The sequence below is a fragment of the Pogoniulus pusillus genome, chromosome 15 (genome assembly GCF_015220805.1).
Source record: "Pogoniulus pusillus isolate bPogPus1 chromosome 15, bPogPus1.pri, whole genome shotgun sequence".
In the NCBI taxonomy this organism is placed as follows: domain Eukaryota; kingdom Metazoa; phylum Chordata; class Aves; order Piciformes; family Lybiidae; genus Pogoniulus; species Pogoniulus pusillus.
In genome coordinates, this window is record NC_087278.1 from 4,490,321 (window position 1) to 4,506,145 (window position 15,825).

The following is a 15,825-nucleotide window of genomic DNA, read 5'->3' on the forward strand; positions in this document are numbered from 1 at the left end:
GAGCAGAATGTTCCTGACTAACACTGGTTGGGTTTGCCTTATCCTTACAGACAAGGCTAATTTGCCTTGAGTGCCTAAAAGAGAAAGCTTTCATCTGTTATGACAGCAGGGTTCCTCTGTATTCCAGTTGTCTGTAGGGACACACTGGGGTTTTGCTCAGTTCATAGTGAACCTTAGCTTGTCAACGCTAAGTTAGACAGATCCTTGGATCTACTCCAGAGTTCTGTCCCTGACAATCCAGCCATCCTGGTTAGGGGAAAAAAAAACATGCCAACTCCCATTTGGCATCATCTGCACACAAACACTGTGAGAACAGCTACCAACTAAATTAGGAAAGCACTCAGCCCAGAACTAGATCAGCAGGCACTGTCTTTCATAAGTACAATAATTCAGGTTTAAGCAACATGAACCGTGTTTTAAAACCATTGCCAATGATATCTCACTTAGTGCCATGTTCTAGTTGATCAGATAGGGCTGAGTGCTAGGTTGGACTGGATGATCTTGGAGGTCTCCTCCAACCTGGTTGATTCTATGTTCTATGATTCTGTGACTCCATGTATGATCTAACTAAATTATGAAAGTACTCAGCCCAGAACTAGATCAGCAGGCATTGCCTTTCATAAGTATAATCATTCATGTTTAAGCAACACAAACCATGTTTTAAAACTGTTGCAAATGGTATCTCTCAGTGTCATGGTCTAGTTGACTGGCTAGGGCTGGATGCTAGGTTGGACTGGATGATCTTGGAGGTCTCCTCCAACCTGGTTGATTCTATGTTCTATGATTCTGTGACTCCATGTATGATCTAACTAAATTATGAAAGTACTCAGCCCAGAACTAGATCAGCAAGCATTGTCTCTAGTAAGTACAATCATTCATGTTTAAACAACACAAACCATGTTTTAAAACTGTTGCACATGATATCTCTTAGTGCCATGGTCTAGTTGATTGGATAAGGCTGAGTGATAGGTTGGACTGGATGACCTTGGAGGTCTCTTCCAACCTGGTTGACTCTGTGATTCTATGATCTCATGTATGATCTAATTAAATCATGAATGTACTCAGTCTAGAACTAGATGAGCAGGCATCATCTTTAATAAGTACAACCATTCACATTTAAGCAACATAAACCATGTTTTGAAACTGCTGCCAATGCTATCTCCATGTATGATCTCACCTGATCTTAGCAATCTGTAGGGATGCCAGATGGCTAATCAGAGCATCACATTCACTGTCCCTATGGAGGGCAGCTCCTTACTCTTTGTATCATGACTTTGGCCTCCATATACATGAGAGGTAGATGGGTTCCACAACTTCATTAAGAATCTGACCTAGAAGCTTTGTATGAAATCTATAAATTGATCAAGATCAACCAGGAACAGGGGAGGTAATATCAGGCCATACAGTAAGAAAGATAAATAATCAGACTTGACTGAAGGATGATGAAATTGAGGGCAGCCTTGCAGAAGACGACTTGGAGGTACTGGTGGATGAGAAGCTGAACATGAGCAAACAATCACAGAATCATAGAATGGTTTAGGTTGGAAGGGACCTCAAAGCTCATCTAGTTCCAACCCCCCATCATAGGCAGGGACACCTCCCACTAGAACAATGTGCACTTGCAGCTGAGAAGGCAAATCACATCCTGGGCTGCACCAAAACCAGTGTGGCCAGCAGATTGAGAGAGGTGATTCTGATACTTTGATCTGGTGGAACTTCACCTTGGGTACTGTGCCCAGCTCTGGAAGCCTCGACATGGCAAGGACATGGATCTGGTGGAACGGGTCCAGAGGAGAGCCATGAAAACGACTGAGGGGCTGTAGTACAAATGGTATCATCAGTATTGTCTTTGGAAGAACAGGACACATTCTCAGATAATCCACTGAGAGATCCATTGTAAACATGAGATGACACTAAAATAAAACCCACCACCACTCTAACATTTCTCATATCAGAAACAAACTGAAGCAAAGTCTATTTCTCTTCCAAGAATACAGATGTGATGACATATTTTGTTAGGAGAGATATTCCTTTAGCCATTTTTTTCCCTCAATTCAACTGACCTTGAGTAAGACCTTTTCTTTAATAAGCAAAGTCACAGAAGGGTTTTTTTTTCCCCCCATAATACATTTTTCAAAGTCCAACACAGTATTCCCATCCCTCATAAATTCGTGGTGTCTGCAGATTTAAATACATTCTTGTCACAGACAGGCAAAGTCAATATTTATTATAAAATAAGATTTAAAACCCTTTCAATGATTAATTATGCATCCTGGAACACTTAGTGACACTTGTTTAAGTGGAATAAAAATTCCTGAAGCTCTGGCACCGGAAGAGTACTAATATGTATCACCAAACTGTTGAAATATGGATGCTGTCAGAACCATGACCTCATTCCAGAGCTAAATATTGTTCATCCTAGAAACCAATGTCAGATGAGACTCTTTGTTATACCTTAAGACACACAGAACAGAACAGAACTTGCAGACTATAGAGTTTACAATTCAGATGGATTTAATACCTTGTCCTTCCTAATCTGAGTTTCCTCAAAAGTTAGAGTGGTTCTGACACAAGCAAAATAGACACCAGAAAAATATGTGTGATCCCATTTCCTCTGCATCCTTGAAGGCCATCCCACACTTCCTTCTCAGTTTATGCCCAAATTTGAAGGGGAGATTCAAAAATCAACCTACAGCAGAGTCTTCCTCCCTGCAGCAACGAAACCAATCGATAGCTGTCTTGATACAAGAAAATACAACAGACCTAAGAGTCTCACATCCTGCATTTACATCAGTTACCCACTATATGATTATGATTCTTTACAGAGAGAGTGATTGGCATTGGCATGGGCTGCCCAGGGAGGTGGTGGAGTCACAGTCCCTGGAGGTGTGCAAGAAAAGCCTGGATGAGGCACTTAGTGCCATGGTCTGGTTGACTGGCTAGGGCTGGGTGCTAGGTTGGCCTGAATGATCTTGGAAGTCTCTTCCAACATGGTTGATTCTATGATTCTATGATTTTCCATACTCTCAGTCCAAGCCTTCCATATCTTCATCTAAGAAGCAACAATGTCCAGGCCTTTTGGACAACCTGTCACAACTTAACCAAAACTCAAAACTCCTAACAGTGAAAGAGGGCACTTCCAAAAGCTAACTTCCAAAATGTGAATCCTGAGATATCATGGCTCCTGAAGGCTACCAGTGACCTATAACATCCATACAATTTACATACATTTGTGCTTTCTGGTAGAATACCTCTCACTTACTCAGACTCCAGAGCCCTAGGCAAGGCAGAGAGTATCAGATGCCTGGAACAGTACATTTTTGCAAGACTAAAGATAATTGAATGCAACCTTGATCAAAATGAATTCAAAATAATACTAAACCATCTTCTTATCCATAACATGAAATATTAAACAATTTGAGTCTGTCCCCTGGAGTAACACTTTCAAAACAGAGATGCACTTAATGTCTTTGCTAGAATGCCAGCATAGAGTAGCTGCATGATTCCTGGGCTCTATCAAAGCACCAACACTCCACTCATTCTCTCCATTACCTTTATTAACAGCTACACAACCTAGGAAACACATTTGAAAGACAAAGATAGATGCAAGAAAAGCCTGGATGAGGCATTTAGTGCCATGGTCGAGATGACTGGATAGGGCTGGGTGCTAGGTTGGACTGGATGATCTTGAAGGTCTCTTCCAACCTGGTTGATTCTATGTATAAATCCTATTTATTTTGTTGTCTGACATCAAAGCTCCCCTCCCAAGTCAAGCTGCCCCAGGTCCTTTCCTGCTGGGGAGCTATCCAGCCACTTTGCCCCAAGCCTGTAGCACTGCATGGGGTTGCTGTGACCCAAGTGCAAGACCCAGCACTCGGCTGTGTCAAACCTCATGCAATTAACTTCACCCACTGACCAAGCCTGTCCAGATCTCTCTGCAGAGCCTTCCTACCTTCAATCAGATCAACCCCTCAATCCAATCTGGTGTCATCTACAAACCTACTGAGAGAGCACTCAATTGTCTCATCCAGATCATTGAAGATACTAAGCAAGATACTAAACAAGACTGGGCCCAAAACAGACCCCTGGTGTGGAAGCAGAGGACATGATTTGGCAAGCATGAGCAACCCATGCTGCGACGAGTGTCCTTGGAGCTCATCTCGGAGGCAGGAACTAAGGTGATGAAACAGCCCCCCACGTCCAGCTACAAGGGGGCAGGATTTGCTGACCTCAGGAGGCTGGCCCCATGAGTGTTGGGTTTAAGCTTTATGCACAGCTTTAAACCTATCTGTACCTTCCACATGTACCAATTTTAATTAAGACAGCTGAATAAACCTCTTCTAAGTTTGGCATCCAAGACGCTGTATCACCACAATAACCACATTGGTATGGCATCCTTACTCTGGCCACAGTCTTTCACCCACACCCTGGGGAACACCACAAAGGAACAAATTGAGTGAAATACAGATTTTAACCTAATTGATCATATATTTCTGCCATGTAGGATACCAAAAATTAGTAACAAATCCAGGTCATGAAATCATTTCAGAATGACTTTGGAAGCTTTTTTTGAATGGCAAGATGAATTTAACAAGCTCACTTTTGTAGCCATTGTGGTTGTAAAAATCTTCATGTACAGGTAAACTGATACTGAATTGTCTACAAACAGAAACTACTGGCATCCCTCAGGGGTCAGTGCTGGACCAGTGCTGCTTAACATCTTTGTCAGCCATGTGGACAGAGGAATCGAGTGCACCTTTAGCGAGTTTGCAGATGACACCAATCTGTGTGGCACAGACAACTTGTTAGAGGGATCCATCCAGAGGGGCTTGGACAGGCTGGAGAGGTGGGCCCAGGCCAAACTCATGAAATTCAACAAGGCCAGGTGTAAGGTCCTGCACCTGGGTCAATGCAATCCCAAGCACAAATCTGGGATTGGGTGGCGAATGGCTGAGAGCAGCCCTGAGGAAAAGGACCTGGGGTGATGAAAAGCTCAACATGAGCCTGCAGTGTGAGTGCAACAAAAATCCAAACATGGTTAGATGCCATGAAGTAGGTGGCAGTGCCTTAACCATATGCATGTTCTACAGGCCACAAGGGCCTCTTCCATCCTTATCAAGGGGAGTGCTAACCTTCTCTCCTTTCATACAACACGCATACGGTTAAGGCACTGCCACCTACTTCATGAATATCCAATATGAATATCCAATATCCAACAACCTCATATGGTTAAGGCACTGCCACCTACTACCTGAATATCCAAATACAATGTTGCTGGAAAATTAACTTTATTCCTTTTCTCCAAATGCATCCTTACCCTGCTGGAATCCCTGATTGCACAGGTTACCCAAAAGGCAGAGTTTTGTTCTGGCATCAGGCTAAGAAAGGAATCCATGATGAAATCAAAATGACCTTACTCCAGGGAAAAAGGGTTAATGGCTACAGTGCCATAGATTTTCTTGACCTCTTGGCTTACCAAAACCATCATGCTTTAGGAAATGGTTCAAATAGATACATATATATATATATATTCCAGGTTAAGTTCTATAGGAGAACAGGAGCTCTTGGATAAACAACTCCTATCAAAATTGTATGGCAGGAACCCAGAGTGAGTGGGAAAAAGAAAATACTCCAACCAGTATGAAACGAGCTGAAATTAAGGACAGCCAAAGCCAAACTGACAGATTTGTCACTTCTGGTTTCCTAGCCATGACAAATCAAGGAGAAAGAAGCCTCCTCAGGTGAGAGAGACCTACTTAGAAATCTGTCTTGCTCATCAAAGATAGTATTTCTTGTAATTAGTTGGATGATGTCTCCAGAAGGACAGACAAGTCTGTGTCTTGTGAGAACAGGTCAAGGATAAGAGTTGGATATCCACACCCATTGATGAGGGCTGTCCTGCAGCTAGACACTGGCACAATGTCAGCCTGCCATGCTGTCTCTGAGAGTCTCTGAAAGCAATGGAAATGAAAGCATGTATCAGGGAATTTGATCAGAGAAGGAATCGATGATAGAGATTCCAAGGTCTGACTACAGCTGAAGCGGGGGAGGGACACTTGTTATTGATCTCAGAGACAAAAAGATCAGCTGGAAGACTCAGGTCATGAGATTAAACTATAGAATGTTGTCCTAAAGCATCCACCCACAGTTCAAAAGCCTAAAACAGGTCAAATTATCTGACACTGTGTTCAAAGCTTCTAGGAATTCAAATCTGACATCAGATAAATGATGTGAAAGATTAACTAGCTCCTAATACAGGAGAAAGCATTTCCTCTCCCCTTGTCTATCTACCACATTGCAGCACTGCCATGTGCAAGCTCCTGTATCTTTTGATTTGGTAAAGAAGTATTTAGCATAAGCTTTGAAGAGGATATTTGTATAGAGATGAGTCTACCAGGAATATCAGAGAGTCTTTGCCTCAAGGCTTAGTGGCATCTCTAGGGAATGAGAGAGACACAGGCAGGAACTTGGAATAAAAGAGCATCTTTTTAGAGCCATGAAATGCAGTATGAAAAATTTAAATCTTAGAGGCAAAACTGTGGTCTAAATAGCCTTAGAGTGCTTTTCACTGCCATAAGCAAACAAAAATCAAGCTCATAATGCCTGTGGATTCTGACAAGAGAGGTGCTTAAATGACACCAGGTCGCCCAGCACAAACTGAAGAGTTGTTGAGTTTAAAGAGTTGTTGGAAGCTTCCTCATTTTTAGAAATTATGAAGAGTGTAATTTCTAGGAACTGGTAATAAGATTTCTGCCTAGCAACTCTAGTCAAGTCTGTGTAGTAGAGGAAAATGTATCACAGTATCACAGTATCACCAAGGTTGGAAGAGACCTCACAGATCATCAAGTCCAACCCTTTACCACAGTGCCCAAGGCTAGACCATGGCACCAAGTGCCACATCCAACCTTGCCTTGAACTGCCCCAGGGACGACGACTCCACCACCTCCCCAGGCAGCCCATTCCAGTGTCCAATGACTCTCTCAGTGAAGAACTTTCTCCTCACCTCGAGCCGAAATTTCCCCTGGCGCAGCCTGAGGCTGTGTCCTCTTGTTCTGGAGCTGGCCACCTGAGAGAAGAGAGCAACCTCCTCCTGGCCACAACCACCCTTCAGGTAGTTGTAGACAGCAATAAGGTCACCCCTGAGCCTCCTCTTCTCCAGGCTAAACAACCCCAGCTCCCTAAGCCTCTCCTCGTAGGGCTGTGCTCAAGGCCTCTCCCCAGCCTCGTCGCCCTTCTCTGGACACGCTCAAGCATCTCAGTGTCCTTCCTAAACTGGGGGGCCCAGAACTGAACGCAGTACTCGAGGTGTGGTCTGACCAGTGCAGAGTACAGGGGCAGAATGACCTCCCTGCTCCTGCTGACCACACCACTCCTGATGCAGGCCAGGATGCCACTGGCTCTCTTGGCATTTTTCCACACCTAATCGCATCATATCATATAGAAGCAACCAGGTTGGAAGAGATCTCTGAGATCATCCAGTCCAACCTAGCACCCAGCCCTAGCCAGCCAACTAGACCATGGCACTAAGTGCCCCATCCAGGCTTTGCTTCAACACCTCCAGGGACGGTGACTCCACCACCTCCCTGGGCAGCCCATTCCAATGCCAATCACTCTCTCTATGAAGAACTTCCTCCTAACATCCAGCCTAGACCTCCCCTGGCACAACTTGAGACTGTGTCCCCTTCTTCTGTTGCTGGTTGCCTGGCAGAAGAGACCAACCCCACCTGGCTACAGCCTCCCTCCAGGTAGTTGTAGACTCATCCTAGTGAGGATAAAAAGGCACTCCAGTTCACCTGAGAAAGGAAAACTGCCATTCAGGAGATTTGGGGCCATGAAAAGTCCAAACAGGAGGATTATACAGAGGAATTGGTCATAACCAATTTAAGTAAAAGTGATTTTCCACAGACAAACCACACTATGCAAAAAAGGATCTTAAAAAACAAGAGATGTAAACCACTCCTAGCGACTTGCTAGAGGGCAGGGATGCATCCAGAGGGACCTGGACAGGCTGGAGAGGTGTGCCCAGGCCAGCCTCATGAAATTCAACCAGGCCAAGTGTAAGGTCCTGCACCTGGGTCGGTGCAATCCCAAGCACAGATCAGGCTGGGTGGGGAATGGCTGCAGTATCTTGAGTATCTTCACTCACAGAGATTTTGCCATCTCTCTTGTCAATCTTTTCCAGTGCTTGATTACCCTCACTGTGATTTTTTTCTTTCCTAATATCTAATAATCATTTTCCTTTTTGCAGTTTGTATCTGTCCCCCTCTTCACTTTGCTGTGCACATGTGATAAGAGTCTGGCTCTTAGCATCAAATGAAGTAGCTGAGGACATCTTAATGAGACCCTGCTTAGTCTTGCTCTCTTCAGAATGAACAAACAGCTCTTTCAACCTCTTGCATGTCAGTGCTCCAACCTCCTAATGATGCTCTTGTCTCTCTCTGCTAGATTTTCCCCAGTTTGTTCATGTCTTCTGCTGTGGAGTCCATAACTGCACACCTCTCTGAAGAGCTGTGGCACTTGCTGGCTGTTTATGCAGTTGGCCTCCTCTGCTGTCAGGGCACACTGCTGTCTCACATTCTCATCACAAATGGCAGTCAGGGTAGCCATGTAAAATTTAATCCTGGTAAATCCATGCTAATAGCTCCACTCACCCTCTTGTCTTTCATGTAGTTGGACATGGCCTTCTGAAGATACCCTGATGGGGCTGAAGATATTACAGCAGCTGAAGATGACCCAAGAAAGGAACAGGCATTTTGTATTCTTCACTCTCCGATTCTATACATGGCTGAATAGAAGTTCATGATTACAATAATTGGCTTTCAGATCTTGATCTTGTCTCCTTATTGATAGACTGAGGCCTAGATAATGCCCTTCAATTCACTATTGCAAAAGCCCTTTTATTTTCCCAGATCTCTTCCAAAAAGGAAAAGCATAACAAACTGTTAGCAAACACTATCTGGCTGAAGCTGAAAAGCTTCTGTGTTCTGGGCTTTGTATTCAGATTCCCATGACCTGAAATTCTTTTTCATTCACTTTAAAGTGCAGTTTTGCTTTTTCCTAAGGCCTAGAATTATGAAAAGGATGATACATATGAGATAGGTGACACAAAGAATTCAGATAGCTGTCTGCCCAGGATGAGCTGAATGCCTGTTAGCCACACACACATTACATGGCCAGAATTAGGCACCTCAGCAAACTCTGCATCAGAGGATCACCTAAAAATGAGAACACTCATGCAGCTGCTGAAAAACAAGAGGAAACACCAAAGATGTGCACTTCTAAGAGCCTCTCCTTACAAGGATGAGGCCTCTCAAGACTAAAGAAAACTGCCCTCCATTAAAGACCCATAGTTCAAAGGGTCTTTCATGAATAGCCACAGGCATCTTCTCTCCCTAAGGAGCTGAGAAAAGCTGGCTTCTTTCTTGCCAAGATGCTCAGTGATGGTGGCAAACCCTGAAAAGGGATGATTAGGGCATTCACCCGGGAGATATTCAAGCCTCCAATCTCTTAACTAGTGTGTGGCTCTGTAATTTATCTTCAGGTACTTCCAGATAAAATACACCCAGAGTTAATGTTTTTTAATAGATATCTGACTACAACTCTGTATTTCTTGGCTTTGTCTGACTGATTTTAATTGAACAACTAAACATTAAAAGCACGAGCCCATCTGCAGCATCTTCTGCAAGTTATTAGCCTACATTCAGAGATCCCAGGTAGGCTTTGTCATAGAGACTAGTCATAGTTATTGAGAGAAAATCCTTGCTCTTCTTTAGGCTTGAAATCATACAAACAGACAAGTTGGAAGAGACCTCAAAGATCATTCAGGCCAACCTAGCACCCAGCCCTACCCAGTCAACCAGACCATGGCACTAAGTGCCTCAGCCAGGCTTTGCTTCAACACCTCCAGGGACAGTGATTCCACCACCTCCCTGGGCAGCCCATTCCAATGCCAATCACTCTCTCTATGAAGAACTTCCTCCTAACATCCAGCCTAGACCTCCCCTGGCACAACTTGAGACTGTGTCCCCTTGTTCTGTTGCTGCTTGCCTGGCAGAAGAGACCAACCCCACCTGGCTACAACCTCCCTTCAGGTAACTGTAGGCAGCAATGAGGTCTGCCCTGAGCCTCCTCTTCTCCAGGCTGCACACCTCACCTAGAACAGGTCACTCAAGACCTCATCCAACCTCACCTTGAACACCTTCAGGGAGGGAGCATCCACAACCTCCCTGGGCAACCTGGGCCAGTGTCTCACTGTCTTCACACTGTATCAGAATGGACAAAATAAATATTATCCTACACTCCACATGATCTGAAATGCTTCCAGACCCAAATAACAACTAATTCCAGGTTTTACCGCTGGCCATTCTTGCAGGCAGCAGGAAAGGATGCCCAGTGACAGGACAAGGGGCAATGAGTGGAAGCTGTTGCACAGGAGGTTCCATGTGAACCTGAGGAACAATTTTTTCCCTGTGAGGGTGAGAGAACACTGGAACAGGCTGCCCAGGGGGGCTGTGGAATCTCCCTCTCTGGAGATATTCAAGAACCATCTGGATACATTCCAGTGTGATCTGCTCTAGGTGATCCTGCTCTGGCAGGGGGGCTGGACCAGATGATCTTTTCAAGGTCCCTTCCAGCCCCTGACATTCTGTGATTCTATGATCTCTCAGAGGCAGCTCTGAAGGGAAAAGAGGACAACAGTTGGATCTAGATCCCTTGATCCAAAATGTTTCAGCCCTAGGATGGTTGCTTACTGAATGAGTAGAAGAAATGAACGGATGAGAACTCTGTTTAGTTTTGTGGATTTTCCCTGGCAAAGAGCAGTAGGCATCTCTAAGAAAGCAGATTCAGAGAAGAGTAAGAACATGGTACATGTGCATATGAAAGAAAGCAGGGCAGAGGTATGGGAGCTGTTTCAGCTGAGAATTCTGAGGCTGGAGGCACTTGTCTTAGAGGATGAAAGGGTTAAAGCAGCAGATACACTCGCTGCTTTCAGCCTGGTCTGTCAGAGTTCAACATTCCAATTATCCAGAAGCCAGCTGTCCCTGCTATTCCCTTCTAAATTTAATAGTCTTGAGAAAATATTATATTTCTAAATTAAAATGATTTGCAAAAGGCAGGGCAGACCACTGCCAAGTAAGATACCCACTTAGTCACACACAGGCACACTCCACCACTCTCACTGAACACACCCTCCCTGCTTTTACTATCTCACCCTCTGCACTGGCTCCTGAAGAGCATCTACAGTATTAAAGAAGACATTTCAGTACTCTCATCCTTTCCACCTTTACTCCCTGCTGCTTTATTTCTCTCCAGGATAAACCAATTTTGGTAGAAGTTTCCATTTATAGTATTTTTTTAATACTTAATTCCATAAACCTGGATGCCTACAGAAACATGAATTTCTTCAGACCTAACTAAATTCTTGCTTCCTTGGCTGATGCTGAATTCTGCAGTTGCCAAACAATTAATTTTTTTAAATTCTATGCTCATAAACTAATGCATAATCTTACATTTTTAATCATAGAATCAACCAGGTTGGAAGAGACCTCCAAGATCATCCAGGCCAACCTAGCACCCAGCCCTAGCCAGTCAACCAGACCATGGCACTAAGTGCCTCATCCAGGCTTTGCTTCAACACCTCCAGGGACAGCAACTCCACCACCTCCCTGGGCAGCCCATTCCAATGCCAATCACTCTCTCTGACAACAACTTCTTCCTAACATCCAGCCTAGACCTGCCCTGGCACAACTTGAGACTGTGTCCCCTTGTTCTGTTGCTGCTTGCCTGGCAGAAGAGACCAACCCCACCTGGCTACAACCTCCCTTCAGGTAGTTGTAGATAGCAATGAGGTCTGCCCTGAGCCTCCTCTTCTGCAGGCTGCACACCCCCAGCTCCCTCAGCCTCTCCTCATAGGGTTTGTGCTCCAGGCCCCTCACCAGCTTTGTTGCCCTTCTCTGGACACCTTCCAGCACCTCAACATCTCTCTTGAATTGAGGAGCCCAGAACTGGACACAGCACTCAAGGTGTGACTTGGTAACATACTGAAAGTGAAATTTCTATCTCTTGAGGTTCACAGAAGCATTTTACTTCTTGGATTCAGTTTCAAACAATAAATTAGCCAGTTGCTGTATTTTTCCCCACTCTTCCTGCTTTAGTATATAGAACATCAATTATCATAGCCTTCATGCTTCTTCCAAAGCAGCACCACAGAAACACAGAATCACCAAATCAACCAGGTTGGAACATTGTACATCTGAATAACTCCAAGTGCTACATCTTTTTGTTTATAATACACCAAAAGAAAGGCATTTCTGAACACCTGATAGCCACCCAATGCAATCTAGGAATATCACCAATCAGCTGTGAGTGAACCTCAAACTCTTCTCTCTTTACTGCCAGCAATACTCAATCACACTTCTTTTTCCTTTCACTTGTAGCTGTCATCTAAATTATCTCTGAAAAATCTATCAGACATTCTCATCTTAGGATCTCTCCTGAAATGTCTGAAGCACTTCATGTTGCTATCAGGTATTTCTCCATAGGGTTTTATTCCTTCATGAATTTAAGCACGAGTCAAACAATCCAGAGCTTCTTTAGACATTTGTTATTCTTATTTTGGCAACTCTCACTTCATAGGAAAGAGTACACGACCCAAGCAGATTTCCTTATTCCAAGTAAAACATGTCTCACTCTTTTGCCTTTTCATGTTGGATGGGATGATGGGAGACTTGTCCTGGTTTAGTCTAATCATACTTGTCATTGGCTCATCCTCAGGGAGGAATATCAATTTTTCTTTTAAACAAAGACATCAAATTCTCTTTTCAGACTACTTTTTGTCACTGTATCCTTCCATCTGTTTCCAGCTCAACAGACAATGCTTCCTAATTTGTGTTCTTGTATTATTTTGTTTCAGGTGATTCTCTTCATAATTTGAACTGGTACAGCCAGAGATGTGGATGGAGGGGGAGGGGGAGAGAAACAAGGAGCAAGAGATATCACTAAACAGATAGGTTAAGAGAGAGAGAGAGAAATGAGGAGAGGGCACAGCCAGCAGACAGAGAAGTGGTCAGAGAAGCAGAGACAAATGGGGGGAAACAAGGGGAAAGAAAATTTGATAGTTGAAACTTCTGCACTCTAAACTGACATATTTCAGTAATGTAATATATTTAAATGAACCTATTTCACAGTATCACAGTATCACCAAAGCTGGAAGAGACCTCACAGATCATCAAGTCCAACCCTTTACCACAGAGCTCAAGGCCAGACCATGGCACCAAGTGCCACGTCCAATCCTGCCTTGAACAGCTCCAGGGACGGCGACTCCACCACCTCCCCGGGCAGCCCATTCCAGTGTCCAATGACTCTCTCAGTGAAGAACTTTCTCCTCACCTCCAGCCTAAATCTCCCCTGGCACAGCCTGAGGCTGTGTACTCTTGTTCTGGTGCTGGCCACCTGAGAGAAGAGAGCAACCTCCTCCTGGCCACAACCACCCCTCAGGTAGTTGTAGACAGCAATAAGGTCTCCCCTGAGCCTCCTCTTCTCCAGGCTAACCAATCCCAGCTCCCTCAGCCTCTCCTCGTAGGGCTGTGCTCAAGGCCTCTCCCCAGCCTCGTTGCCCTTCTCTGGACACGCTCAAGCATCTCAATGTCCCTCCTAAACTGGGGGGCCCAGAACTGAACACAGTACTCAAGGTGTGGTCTAACCAGTGCAGAGTACAGGGGCAGAATGACCTCCCTGCTCCTGCTGGCCACACCATTCCTGATGCAGGCCAGGATGCCACTGGCTCTCTTGGCCACCTGGGCACACTGCTGGCTCATGTTCAGGTGGGTATCAATCAGCACCTCCAGATCCCTCTCTGTCTGGCTGCTCTCAGCCACTCCAACCCCAGCCTGTATCTCTGCATGGGGTTGTTGTGGCCAAAGTGCAGCACCCTGCACTTGGAGCTATTGAATGCCATCCCCTCGGACTCTGCCCATCTGTCCAGGCGGTCAAGGTCCCGCTGCAGAGCCCTTCTGCCCTCCAACCCAGCCACATCTGCCCCCAGCTTGGTGTCATTTCCCCCCACAGAATTCACTCAGAAGTAATATATGGTCAGGAACTACTTCAGCAGATGAAAATTATTGTACAAATACAAAACTTCACCACAGACAAGAATGGACTAATGATGCCCTCCTGAAAAAGCCAGATGATCTTCAACTGCCTTCCAACCTAAACCATTCTATGAAACTATGAAGTGCATTTCAAATGCAAAGTTAAAATCAGCTCATTGTTTCCTTATCTCACAATTTTAATATCACTAATCTAATTCCAAGGTGTTTGCCTACAGCTTTTTCAGCATTTCCAAAGCTAGCTAAAAACCCTTTTGCGTGACCCCCATCAAAACTAACCTGAAAGCACTCTTAGAAACTAATTCTTCATAAATTAACCAAAAGTGGCTTAAATACCAACTTTAAATAAGCCCCAGATATGATTATTGTCAAGTTCTTATGCATAGATGCTCGATAACGTGCCCTAACAGAGCTGCAAAAGAGGTTTGTCATCAGAACTACATCTGCCTGGGATGATGTGCACGTTAGGCTGTGTGATTAAAATTGTGTATGATTAGAAGGATGTGCTGAGCATTGCTAAGAGAGAGGACAGCCTCCCTCGCTGCTCTGGTAAGCCTGCACTCACTTTAAGTAGGCCCTGACAACTCCCCAAGTGAGCACCAATCCGACTGCTCTGAAAGGTAGCAGCTGCCTTTTACTGCCAGCAGAAGCACAGCAACACTTTGCAGAGTTTCAGATGGTTTACAGGAGGCTGATGCCCAGTGAGTGTGGTAGTGCAATGGTCTGAAATGAATCTGCTCTATCGATTGCGTTCTATGGAGCTGAGAAAGGAAACTGAAGAACCTTTTCAGCAGTATAATGAATTGTCAGTCTCACCAAAAGCTTCATTCTTCTCAGGGAGATCTCAGCTGTATTCTGGACTGTTCCAAGAATCTCAGAAGGCTGTAACAACGCATGCTAGAATCATAGAATCATAGAATCAACCAGGTTGGAAGAGACCTCCAAGATCATCCAGGCCAACCTAGCACCCAGCCCTAGCCAATCAACCAGACCATGGCACTAAGTGCCTCATCCAGGCTTTTCTTGAAGACCCCCAGGGACGGTGCCTCCACCACCTCCCTGGGCAGCCCATTCCAATGCCAATCACTCTCTCTGTGAAGAACTTCTTCCTAATATCCAGCCTATACCTACCCTGGCACAACTTGAGACTGTGTCCCCTTGTTCTATTGCTGCATGACAGTGACTGAAACTACTGACGGCACCACTGTGCTTGGAGAGATCTGTGGCATGAGGTGACCTGCTGGAGTGATTGTTCTTAATTCCTCTTTGGAGTTTATGGGGACCTAATGCAGAAGCTGTGACAACTTGAGTCACTTAAGAAAGTCAGATTTTCAAAGGTGATTTGGATAATTAGCTGGTACATAGAACCACAGAACCATAGAATCATAGAATCAACCAGGTTGGAAGAGACCTCCAAGATCATCCAGGCCAATCTAGCACCATCCAATCTAGTGATCAGCCAGATCATGGCACCAAGTGCCTCATCCAGGCTTTGCTTCAACATCTCCAGGGACAGTGACTCCACCACCTCCCTGGGCAGCCCATTCCAATGCCAATCACTCTCTCTATGAAGAACTTCTTCCTAACATCCAGCCTAGACCTACCCTGGCACAACTTGAGACTGTGTCCCCTTGTTCTGTTGCTGCTTGCCTGGCAGAAGAGACCAACCCCACCTGGCTACAACCTCCCTTCAGGGAGTTGTAGACAGCAATGAGGT

General features: G+C 44.9%; 1 protein-coding gene and 1 non-coding gene across 2 annotated transcripts in view; both read right to left on the bottom strand.

Annotated features, from left to right (window-relative positions):
* The window catches only part of LOC135181611 (ankyrin repeat and sterile alpha motif domain-containing protein 1B-like), a 58,454-nt gene that overhangs the window by 19,785 nt on the left and 22,844 nt on the right, over window positions 1-15,825 (bottom strand).
* LOC135182155 (U6atac minor spliceosomal RNA) lies at window positions 5,027-5,154 on the bottom strand. The gene has a single exon (XR_010305068.1). It is a non-coding gene; the product is annotated as a U6atac minor spliceosomal RNA (small nuclear RNA).